Here is a 12,387-nt window from a genome sequence, read left to right as displayed (position 1 = left end):
GAAAACATTTTTGGGTGGACTACCCCTTTAAATCTTTAGCAACCTGATCTGTGCTGGGAGTTTAGAGAGAGGTATAGTTATGCTGACTGAGTTGCGTACTAAGAGGTAGAAGAGGTTCAGAGGAGTAGAGAGAAGCTTGTCGAGAGAGTCCCAACCCAGGGTAGAAATGTGCTCTGCCGGAACTTAAGAAGGAGAATAAGTAGAGTACTTGAGAGTAGAGAGAATACTTGTGCCCGTGTTTTGACTCCTTGGTCTATGCACCACCTATTGCCCACCAGTGTCGGGCGACCCATCCTAGAAGGTGACACAAGCCCCAGACCTTGTTACCTGGGATGAGCAGAGTGGTAAGAGTTCTCTGATGACACCCGGGCTGCGCGATAGAGTACATAGGGTTCTAGCAACTTTGCTCTATCCGGATCAGTTCCTTTCTTCTGTTGGATACTTTCCTGCACTTTTAGACTGGTTCTCGGTGTGGGTTGGGGTGATCCCTGACTTGTCCTAAGTGTGTGTTCAACACTGCATAGTGTGTGGAAGTGCTGCTTTTAAGAAATTAGTGTGTCTGTTCACTACAGATACCAACCAACAATTCACTGTCTAAAGGTGTGGCTACACTTCCTCTCCCCATGTGACTTCCCTCTACAGCATTTGTAAGGTGTGCTGTGAGTGGGTGAGAAGAGAGTGCAAGAGAAAGAGAAGGGCAGAGATAGGTAGAAAAGAGAAAGAACTCCCATTAGTGCTTAGATCCTAAAACAATAACCATTTAGTTAAATCCAGCTGTGCAATACTTAGGTACACAATATACATACTAGCGACATCTAGTGGTAAAACTTAGGCACTACTTCATTACCACTTTTACTTTGAAGTACAGACTTTTGCGAGGGGTGTAAAGACTAGATACACCCATGGTGGGACACCACACGAATGTATAGCCAAACAACAACTCTAAGTTGGGTTACAGGTACAAGGACACTGCAAATGTTTAGCCACACAACTCTAAGCTGGGGTACAGGTACCTGAACGCTGTAGATGTCCTGCCACACAACATCTATAAGCTGGGATTCAGGTAACTGGACACTGCAAATGTACTGCCACACAACAACTCTTAAGCTGAGTTACAGGTTAAAGAACACTGCAAATGTATTGCCACACAACAAATGTACGCTTGGTTACAGGTACCAGAACACTGCAAATGTACTGCCACACAACAACTCCAATTGGGGATACAGGTACCAGGGCACTGTGCATATACTGCCACACAACAACTCCAAGCTGGGATACAGGTACCAGGGCACTGTGCATATACTGCCACACAACAACTCCAAGCTGGGATACAGGTACCAGGGCACTGTGCATGTACTGCCACACAACAACTGCAAGCTGGGATACAGGTACCAGGGCACTGTGCATGTACTGCCACACAACAACTCCAAGCTGGGATACAGGTACCAGGGCACTGTGCATGTACTGCCACACAACAACTCCAAGCTGGGATACAGGTACCAGGGCACTGTGCATATACTGCCACACAACAACTCCAAGCTGGGATACAGGTTTTAAGCTTTTACACTTTACTGGGTTCACACTATGTATATTTGAGGCTGTATTTGTGAGGCTGTATAGCAACCAAAACCAGGAGTGGATTGAAAACACAGAAAGGCTCTGTTCACATAATGTTGTAATTGAGTGGATGGCCGCCATTTAATGGTAAATATTTGCTGTTATTTTAAAACAACGGCTGTGGTATTGAAATAATGGCCGTTATTTACTGTTATATGGCCGCCATCCACTCAATTTCAACATTGTGTGAACAGATCCTTTCTGTGTTTTCAATCCACTCCTGGTTTTGGTTGCTATGAGGACCTGACATGAGGACCAAATACAGCCTCAAATATACATAGTGTGAACTTAGTAATGGTGCGTTCACACCTACAGGATCTGCAGCTGATTTTCTGCTGCAGATTTCATTTAAATAACTGAACACAGCATCAAATCTGCTGCAGATCTGCTGCAGATCCTGTAGGTGTGAACGCACCCTAAGGCTAGGTTCACACTACGTAAGTTTCCGGCCGTAGCGCGCTCCGTGAATAAGCGGCCGGAGATTTACGTAGTTTGCATACAATGGAAAGTATACGATCTACGGCTGCACAGTTCACACTACGTAAGAACTTACGCCCGGATTGTATGCGGCGCCGTAAAAAAAGGAACCAGACCATTGTTTCAGGACGGAAATGCTGTAACTTACGCCCGTAGCTTAAGATGCGGTCCTGTACGGAGTGGTGATTTTTTTACACTTTGATTTGCAGATCCAAAAGGTTCTGTGGGGTGTCCGGGGCTAGCCGAAGATATCCAAGTAAAAGACCGCTGTCAGATCGCTACGTATGCCCCCCGGGAAGCGTAGGTAGCTTACGGGCGTAAGTTCGCGGACCGTACGTAGCCGGCCGCAACTTGCGTAAATCCCGGCCGGAGTTTTACACGTATATGTCCGGCCGCGAAAAATATGCGTCCGGACATATACGTAGTGTGAACATAGCCTTAGTTACAACTGATCATCCGAATCTGTGAAATTGGAAACAATATAAAGTGTTTGCAGAGCACAAGACTAAGGGTATGTTCGCACTAAGCAGCTCAGCCACGGAATCTTGCCTGCCTCAGTGTCAAATAGCGTCTCTATAGGATGGCTTGTGCGATACCAGTCGGCCATTTACCTCTATGTAATGTGTTTTTAATCTTGTAATGTTCCTGTTTGTCACCCCCTAACTCATGTATTGCCCTCTAGAATTAAGGGCGCTTTAGAAAAACATGTCCGCTTTCTTTCAGTGAGAGCACGACTCCTGCCTGCAGTTTACATGTGGTTTGCAATTAAGCTCCATTACCTTCAATGAAACTGAGTTGCAATTCCCTTATTCAAACTGGAGATAAAAGTGGTGCTGTCTCTGGGAGAAAGTGGCCATGTTTTACTAATGCTGGATAACCCATGTAAGTGTCCCATTCAGCAGAGTATTGCACAATATTATCTGATTGCAGGGTATTGCACAATATTAAGTAAAATCTTCTGATTCTCCTTAAATCCAGCTGAATCCGCTCTCCTGCGCCGCCGTCATCTTCATTTATCACAGAAATTTGGAAATAAAGTTTTTCTTTTCTCCAAATCAAAACAACATTTTTCGAAGCATGGAGCTTCACCGTCTTTCCGTTTCCTGTCTTGAGACTTAAAAACAGCTTTGAACTGAGGTTCCCTTTGGCTCAGGCCCTCAGACGTTTGTTTGCGGAGAACACAGCACACTCACCATCAGCGGCGTCCTGCAACTTTTACATCTATCCCTAGAGCCCCATAGATCACAGATGCAGCACTGTTACTTCCTGGTGTGTAACATGTGGCCAGCACACCATTTACATTCATTCATAAGTCCATGCACTCTGTGTGTGATTGTAGTAGAAGATTGTTCATCTCAATCTTCCTGGGATTCCGATTTACAATGAAGACAGAGAGACACATAAGGGCTTCTTATCAGCTGCTGTATGTCCTGCAGGAAGTGGTGTATTCTTCTCAGTCTGACACAGTGCTCTCTGCTGCCACCTCTGTCAATGTGAGTAACTGTCCAGAACAGGAGAGGTTTTCTATGGGGATTTGTTACTGCTCTGGACAGTTCCTGACATGGACAGTGGTGGCCAGGGGCGTAGCTAATGTCTCTTGGGCCCTGGTGCAAGAGGTTATTTTGGGCCTCCCCTTCCTCGACCAAGCTATGCTATTGGTATATATACTGTATATCTCAAGACTGATATTACCAATAATACCAGTATATAGGAAATATAATCACCATACATATTACCGCCATAATGTTTCTAACCAAATTCTGTATACGGAGACCAATATTACCAATAATAACAGTATACAAGGGGCAAATATTACCGCCACACCATGACCACCATATTGTGACTGACCAAATCCAGTACACTAAATCCAATAAAACAAAGTACCAGATTACAAGTGACAAATACCACCACATACTGAAACCACTGCTGCTACTGACTTATACCACCATATACTAACTAACACCATCGCTGCTACTAATACCACCGCTGCTACTGACTAACATCACCACATACTGACTAATACAACTGCTGCAACTGAATAACATCCACTGTACAAAGACCAATATCACCTCATCCAGTCATATAGAGGTGGCCTCAGCTCTACACAGGTTCTTTACTCCATAAACATTAAAGTGCAGTTATATCCGGTGACTCACAGGGGACGTCTTCTCTGATCAGAGTTCTTCCCTTTTCATCTTCTTCTCCATCTGTCCTGGGCCGTTATGAGAACTTCTCCGAACCACGAATCCACAGAATCTGACAGACAGACATATTAGGCTCCTCACACTGACACCATCCTCATCACTATACACACTGCACATCTGTCTTGTCCCCTTTGTGCTCTCATTAGGTGGGTAGGCTGACTCTATGTGATCACCCTTATAGTTTATGCCCCCTCTGTGTAGTCCACTATAGTACATGCCCTATTGCATACACCCTCCATGGAGTCCCCCTTATAGATGCCCCCCATGTTATCTCCCTTATAGATGCCCCCCCATGTTATCTCCCTTATAGATGCTTCCCCTATGTTACCTCCCTTATAGATGGCCCCCCCTATGTTATCCCCCTTATAGATGCTCCCCCTATGTTATCCCCTTTATAGATGCCCCCTGGTTATCCCCCTTATAGATGCCCCCTGGTTATCCCCCTTATAGATGCCCCCCCCCCCGTTATCCCCCTTATAGATGCCCCCCCGTTATCCCCCTAATAGATGCCCCCTGGTTATCCCCCTAATAGATGCCCCCCCCGTTATCCCCCTAGTTATTCCCCTTATAGATGCCCCCCCGTTATCCCCCTAATAGATGCCCCCTGGTTATCCCCCTTATAGATGCCCCCCCCCCCGTTATCCCCCTAGTTATTCCCCTTATAGATGCCCCCCCGTTATCCCCCTAATAGATGCCCCCTAGTTATCCCCCTTATAGATGCCCCCCCGTTATCCCCCTTATAGATGCCCCCTAGTTATCCCCCTTATAGATGCCCCCCCATTATCCCCCTTATAGATGCCCCTATGTTATCCCCCTTATAGATGCTCCCCCTATGTTATCCCCTTTATAAATGGCCCCCCCTGTATCCCCCTTATAGATGCCCCCTGGTTATCCCCCTTATAGATGCCCCCTGGTTATCCCCCTTATAGATGCCCCCTGGTTATCCCCCTTATAGATGCCCTCCCCCCCGTTATCCCCCTTATAGATGCCCCCTGTTATCCCCCTTATAGATGCCCCCTAGTTATTCCCCTTATAAATGTGCCCCTGTTATCCCCCTTATAGATGCCCCCTAGTTATCCCCCTTATAGATGTGCCCCTGTTATCCCCCTTATAGATGCCCCCTAGTTATTCCCCTTATAGATGCCCCCTAGTTATCCCCCTTATAGATGCCCCCCCGTTATCCCCCTTATAGATGCCCCCCGTTATCCCCCTAATAGATGCCCCCTAGTTATCCCCCTTATAGATGCCCCCTAGTTATCCCCCTTATAGATGTGCCCCTGTTATCCCCCTTATAGATGCCCCCTAGTTATTCCCCTTATAGATGCCCCCTGGTTATCCCCCTTATAGATGCCCCCCCCCGTTATCCCCCTTATAGATGCCCCCCCCGTTATCCCCCTTATAGATGCCCCCCGTTATCCCCCTAATAGATGCCCCCTAGTTATTCCCCTTATAGATGCCCCATAGTTATCCCCCTTATAGATGTGCCCCTGTTATCCCCCTTATAGATGCCCCCTAGTTATTCCCCTTATAGATGCCCCCCCTCCCGTTATCCCCCTTATAGATGCCCCCTCCGTTATCCCCCTTATAGATGCCCCCTCCGTTATCCCTCTTATAGATACCCCCTTGTCTGTGCAACGCAGATAAAAAAATTAAAAACAACAACAACTCACCTGACAACTCGCTCCCCCATCGTGGCTCTTCTCTCTTGCAGGCTGGAACTGGCCCCCGGCTGAACCGCGGCTTCCCGGCTCCTTCCCGTCCCAGCCCCGGCAGCAACACGGAGCTCTGTGTGTGCCAGGGCTGTTACTTCCGACACAGGAGGCGCGTGTTAGTGACGTGCCTGTGCCGGAAGTACGGGAAGGAGCCGGGGAGCCGCGGGTAAGTTCCAGCCTCCCTCTTGTGACCGCAAGCAAAACACTGCTTACGGTCACAAGAGGGAATGGGAGGGGGGCAGTGTGGTGGCAAGGGGGGGCCCCCCCTTGTTAGCGGCCCGGTCGTGGTGGCGACCACTGGTGGTGGCAGCAGAGAGCAGTGTGCCAGACTTAAAGAATACACCATTTCCTGCAGGACATACAGCAGCTGATAAGTACTGGAAGACTGAAGTAATTTACAAATCTGTATAACTTTCTGACACCAGTAGATTTGGCAACATTTTTTTTTACTTTAAAGCGTATGTACCATCAGGTATATCGCTGTGGGTATAATAACACAATGGATGGGCGCTGGTGCGGGGATGTAGGCGGCATGGTCCTTTTTTGAACCGCTGTCCGTTTCCTGCGCATGGCTTGTGCCCAAGCCCCCTCCCCTCTGTTAGGTGGCTCACAGAGGAGAGGGAAGATCGTCACACCGGGGGCCCCAGTGCTCCGGGGTGGGCTGGTGCTCACAAAAGCAGGCGGTTCTGAAAAGGACCACGCCACCGGCTTCCCTGCACTGGCGCCTATACATTACAGTATAATACCCAACGCAATGTACCTGGTGGTACATTCGCTTTAACTGTCTATAATCTGAAGTTATAAGCCATGCAGGGTCCATGGAAAGCTGAGTGAAAACTGTGGACTTATATATAAAGATTATATATAAAGATGTGACAGTTCTGTCTTCGTGCTACACTCTAGCGCTCTGTAACTGCACATGTCTCACCGAGATCTCTCAATATGGTGCGCATGTCACGGGCAAATTCGGCTCCACCATTGCTTCCATCACACATTTCCTCTGCTACATCTGTATAAGACGTCTAGTAAAATCAGTGAAAATAATGTAGATCTTTATCGCCATCTAGTGGCACAATGCAGTCATTGTGGAAGAATTAAAAAAAAAAAAAAAAAAACATTGGAAAAATAAGAAATAGCAAAAATGCTAATAATGGGTTTTAGCATCTTCTTTGAGGACCATAATGGGTGCTATTTATTTCTCTAGGACTCTTTACCTGTCCTGTCCCGGCATGACAAGGGAGTGAAGAACAATCTAGGTTATCTCACCGGCACTACTGGTCCCAGGCGTTTGTGTTCTGTCTGATGTGCAGTCACATCTCATCAGTGCTGCAGGTGGTGCTTAGCTTAACACATAGGTCCAGATAAGTATATACAGGTAGATTAAATACCGCAGCACTTCACCTTTATTGTATCCAAAAACACATAACAGGGAGTGTGCGTTCCTCTTCATCCTCTTATGTGTAGTACTGGCGATTTTAAGAAACGTTATAATTAGGTTTATTAGGCAAATATGCCATTATCTCTCATTTACTGCTCATTATCAGGAAATCTCGACTCTTTTACATCAGACATGCCCTATGTAACCTATGGAGAGGGGAGGAGGGAGGAGGGAGATTTCAGAGAACAAAGGATTACACAGTGTGACCTGTGTGAAAGCCAGTACTCAGAGGTCAGAAAGGTCAGTGCTGACTTCAGAGGAGATAGCCCGATGATGTAGCTGTAAATTAATTCTGTGTTGTCCTGTTTTGGAGCCTCATCTCTCTCTACCCCTCCCCTTCTCCATAAGAGAAACATGAAGACAGGGGGGAGAGCTTCAAACTGCTTTTTCATGAGAAAAATGCATTTTGCATCTAATAAACCAAATTACAAAATTTCTTAAAATCGCTTATACTATTGATTTCTGCAAAAAAAAAAATAAAATTAAACGACAGTGACACTTTAAGTCTTCCAGTATTTATCAGCTGCTGTATGTCATGTCTGGAGAGCAGGAGAGGTTTTCTATGGGGATTTGCAACTGGTCTAGACAGCTGCTGTCACAGACAGAGGTGGCAGCAGAGAGCACTGTGTCAGGCTGGAGAGAATGCACCACTTCCTGCAGGACATACAGCAGCTAATAAGTACTGGAAGTAAATTACAAATCTCTGGCACCTGCTAGGACCGATTGATTTGGATGAATTTTTATTTTTTTTGTGAACTACCCCTTTAACCTTCTCTTACCTTCTAGGGATGAGGCCCAGCTAGCCATAGGGATAGATAGATAGATAGATAGATAGATAGATAGATAGATAGATAGATAGATAGATAGATAGATGTTATACAACATGCGTTGAGTTCAGAAGTTGGCGGAGGTCATTGTTATATATAAATGAGTGACTGTGTTCAGGCAGACAGCAGATTGCCAAATAGCAGCAGGGAAGCAAGTCAAACCACGTTACACAACAGCGGCTGGTGACTATTAAGCGCCCCGGGTTCCTCTATTTATTTTTGGCCTGGCCGAGCGCCAGAACCCGAGCTCATTATGCAGATGTTGGATGAGTTCTGGAAATGATGAAAAACTGCTGAGCCGCATTGTGACTGCACTTTCTCTTCTCTCATTGTTTTTGATGTGAAGAGCAGTTTAATAGCAGTGATGTAGCAGAGCTGAGTGTGTAGCCTAGTAACAGGCTGTTCAGGAGGGTAGCTGGATGAGCCAGGGCTCAGTAATGGTGATGTAGCAGAACCACACATGCAAGATAGTATCAGGTAGATTAGGAAGGTAGTTGATGATGGTGATGTAGCAGAGCCAAATATGTGACACAGTAGCAGGTAGATCAGGAGGGTAGTTGATGGTGATGTAGCAGAGCCATATATGTGACACAGTATCAGGTAGATCAGAAGGGTAGTTGATGATGTAGCAGAGCCATGTATGTGGTACAGTATACGGTAGATTAGGAGGGTAGTTGATGATGGAGATGTAGCAGAGCCATATATGGGGTACAGTATCAGGTAGATCAGAAGGGTAGTTGATGACAGTGATGTAGCAGAGCCGTAAATGTAGTAAAGTATCTGGTAGATCAGAAGGGTAGTTGATGATGGCGATGTAGCAGAGCTATATATTCTGTATAGTATCACATAGCTTCGAAGAATAGTTGAATGAGCCAGAGCTCAGTAATGGTGATGTAGCAGAGCCATATATGCTGTATAGTATCAGGTAGCTTGGAAGAATAGTTGGATGAGTCAGGACTCAGTAATGGTGAAAGAGAGAGAAAAAGACAAGAGAGGAAAACCGAGAGAATAGAGGCCCCATTACATGGAGTCCTGTGTCCTGTGTATTAGAAACAAATAAGAAAACATTCGCTCGCTGGCAGATTGTGTTAAAAAATCATCACCCGCTCATCGCTCAAGTCAAGGAGCAGGAACTATTGATGTTAATGAGGAGCCGGTAACTATTGATGTTAATGGCCACGTGAACGCACGCAGCAATCGTTTGTGCGGCGCGATTCATCGTAACTCGTTAACCCTTTAAGGACTAAGCAAATTTTCATTTTTGCACTTCTGTTTTTTTTCCTCCTCATTTAAAAAGGCCATAGCGCTTGCATTTTTTCACCTACAAACCCACATGAGCCCTTATTTTATGCGACACCAATTGTACTTTGTAAGACAGCCTTAATTCTCCATAAAATAAGCTGCAAAATAAAATAATAAATATATATATAAAGCTTTTTTTTTTTTCATGTTTACGCTGTTCGCCCTGTGGTAAAACTGACATGTTATCTCTGTTCCTTTAACGATAAGCAATGTATTTAACGTCTATTTTATTTGACTGCTTTTAAAAAGTTTAATTTTTTTTTTTTTTTTAACTAACGTGTTTAAAATCACCATCCTTTTATTTGTCGGTCTTTGGGGCTGTGTGAGGTGCCATTTTTGTGCCATCTTTCTATCGGTAGCTTGCTTGACTATATGCAACTTTTTGTTCACTTTTTATTCATGTTTTTCTGGATGTGATGTGACCAAAAATCAGCACATTATCAGGAATGTGATAATTTAATAGTTCGGGAGATTCCTCGTGCAGCTATAGCAAACATGTTTATTTTTATTTATAAAATGGAAAAAGAGGGTGATTTAAACTATTAATATGGAAAAGGATTTTTCTATTTCTATGAAAAATATATGTTTTTATGCTAACTTGTTGCCCTCCAGGGGACTCCTATTAGCAATGCACTGATTGCTCATAGGGATCACTGCAGTACATATGTGCTGCACTGATCCATTTTATCTATTAGAGATTAGTAAATTTACAGTAATAATGAAGTGCGGTGCTTCCTTATCTCTGCCATTCACTCATCAGCAGGCTGCTGTTTACTCATTGCTGCTCCTCCCCAGGTGCTGGGAAAAGCTGGATCCAGTCCTGGGAAACTGGGAGAAGTCATGTACAGGACACTACATTGAGAAGATTCTGTGATGTCCTGGGTGTGCTTTAACATGTACTGACAGATGACAATCTCAGGAGCCATGGGTGATATATATTAGCACACATTAGTTTCCTTTGAGGGAGGGCATGATGGACTGTGAGTGCAGTGAGACTCCCCGAGGGTCCGATTGCATCCCAGACTTTTGACTCTCATCTTGTGTGTTCATGGATCTCTGCCACAATCTGTCCCACCTACACTGTTGGCGTTACGAGCAGGACTGCACCAGCAACTTTTCAAGACCACCCAGGCTTCTCAGGAGTGCGAGTCCACTACCCTTCAAGGAAGAATTCCTGTATGACTACAGCTCCATACATACAGACATGCAAGCTACCCAAAACTTTGCACCCCCAGAGTATGGTCTGCGACCACTAGGTAGTCAACACAGTTCTGATGAAGGAATGGGGCACTGTTTCGGGGAGACCTGCTCATTTGCAACTGTGAAGGAAAGTGATACAGAAAGATCACTAATTACCATGAACAATGTTTTTCTCACAGTCCAGTTCTTGTAGTCTGTACTACTTGTACCTTCTGAGACTGCAGGAGAGGGTGCACTTCAAATGTCCGGGCCCTTCGGGGGGGAATCACAAAGCTGGATTATCACAGAAGTATTTACTGTTCTCACAGAGAAGCACAAGAAGTTTAGTGGTGACATCACTTTAAGTGGCACAACGCAATTTGTAGTTTTCCTCAGACTTGATGGGTAAATAGTGGGGCTCAGTGAAGTGCATTGGTTGTCCTCCATGGGGTGGTGCCAGCCTCCTGTATGAGATGGTCCATGCCTCTGAGGCTCTGTGCGATCACTAGGTCACTACCTGTAATAAGGAGTTCCTCTTATCCAACCTACACTGTGAGATGAAGGCTGCACCACCACTCCAGCAACACAGTGTTAGTCTGGGTCTATGCAGGGGACACCACAGTCTTTCTTTCAGACTCACAAGGTTCACAACTTCTTCCACTGGTTTCTGAGCTCTGCTCACCATGAGACCATGAAAGCAAATAACAGCCCTAGGCCAAACCAGGCTGCTCACAGCTTTATCCAGCATCTCCGTCATACTCTCTCAGGAAACCAGTATACTCCCCTGGTGGCTGGTGGTAGCCTAGATCCCTATATACCCTCACAGCCCCCTGACACTGTCCTTGATGCCTAGCTCTAGCATTGATCCCTGTACACCCTTGCAGCCCATCAGCATGTTCCTCAATAACTATTAGACTACTGCCCACCGTCTAGGTGCACCAGCATTCTACTCAGTGGCCATCTCTAGCCTAGATCCCTGCCCCCCTCATAGCCCACCAGTATGCTCCCAAGTGGCTGATTCTTATACACCCTCACAGCCCCCTGGCATGCCCCTTGGATGACGGGCTCTAGCCTAGATCCCTGCCTAGCTTACCAGAATGATCCTCTGTGGTTAGTTCTAGCCTAGTCACTTTCCTCACTCTTGTCTCCAGCTTGGGCGGGGTTTTGCTGCTCGGTTCCATTGAAGTGAATGGAGCTTAATTGCAAACCGCACCTGAACTGGAGACAAGAGTCGTGCTGTTTCTGAAAGAAAGTGGCCATGTTTTTGTAGCACTGGATAACCCTTTAATGGCTAGCTCAAGCCTGGGTCCCTGCACACCCTCACAGCCTCCTCATTGGCTAGCTCTGTAAAGGTTTTCTCCACCTGTCATACTCCTCTGTACACACTCCCTCACTGCCTGCAAAGTGGCATCACAGCCCTCACCTTGGGGTCAGCACAGACATCACAGTACAGTGCTGACATCTAGTAACACCTTATTCCTGGTGCAGCTATAGGACACCATCTGGAGACAGCACCAGGGTCAAAACAAAGACTTCTCAAAGCAAAACTTTCCAAAATAGTTACAGTAATTCAGAGAGACAAGTCATCATTGCTCAATCCAAACAAAAGTTTCTGGGATTTAGGAAGTTGG

General features: G+C 45.8%; 1 protein-coding gene across 2 annotated transcripts in view; it reads right to left on the bottom strand.

Annotated features, from left to right (window-relative positions):
* SCARA3 (scavenger receptor class A member 3) overlaps positions 1-12,387 on the bottom strand; it is a 38,084-nt gene that overhangs the window by 22,436 nt on the left and 3,261 nt on the right. The window lies entirely within an intron of this gene.

The sequence above is a fragment of the Dendropsophus ebraccatus genome, chromosome 6 (assembly GCF_027789765.1).
Source record: "Dendropsophus ebraccatus isolate aDenEbr1 chromosome 6, aDenEbr1.pat, whole genome shotgun sequence".
NCBI classification, from domain to species: Eukaryota; Metazoa; Chordata; class Amphibia; order Anura; family Hylidae; genus Dendropsophus; species Dendropsophus ebraccatus.
Note: the sequence above shows the minus strand (reverse complement) of the source record. Positions and strands in the feature narration are given on the sequence as shown.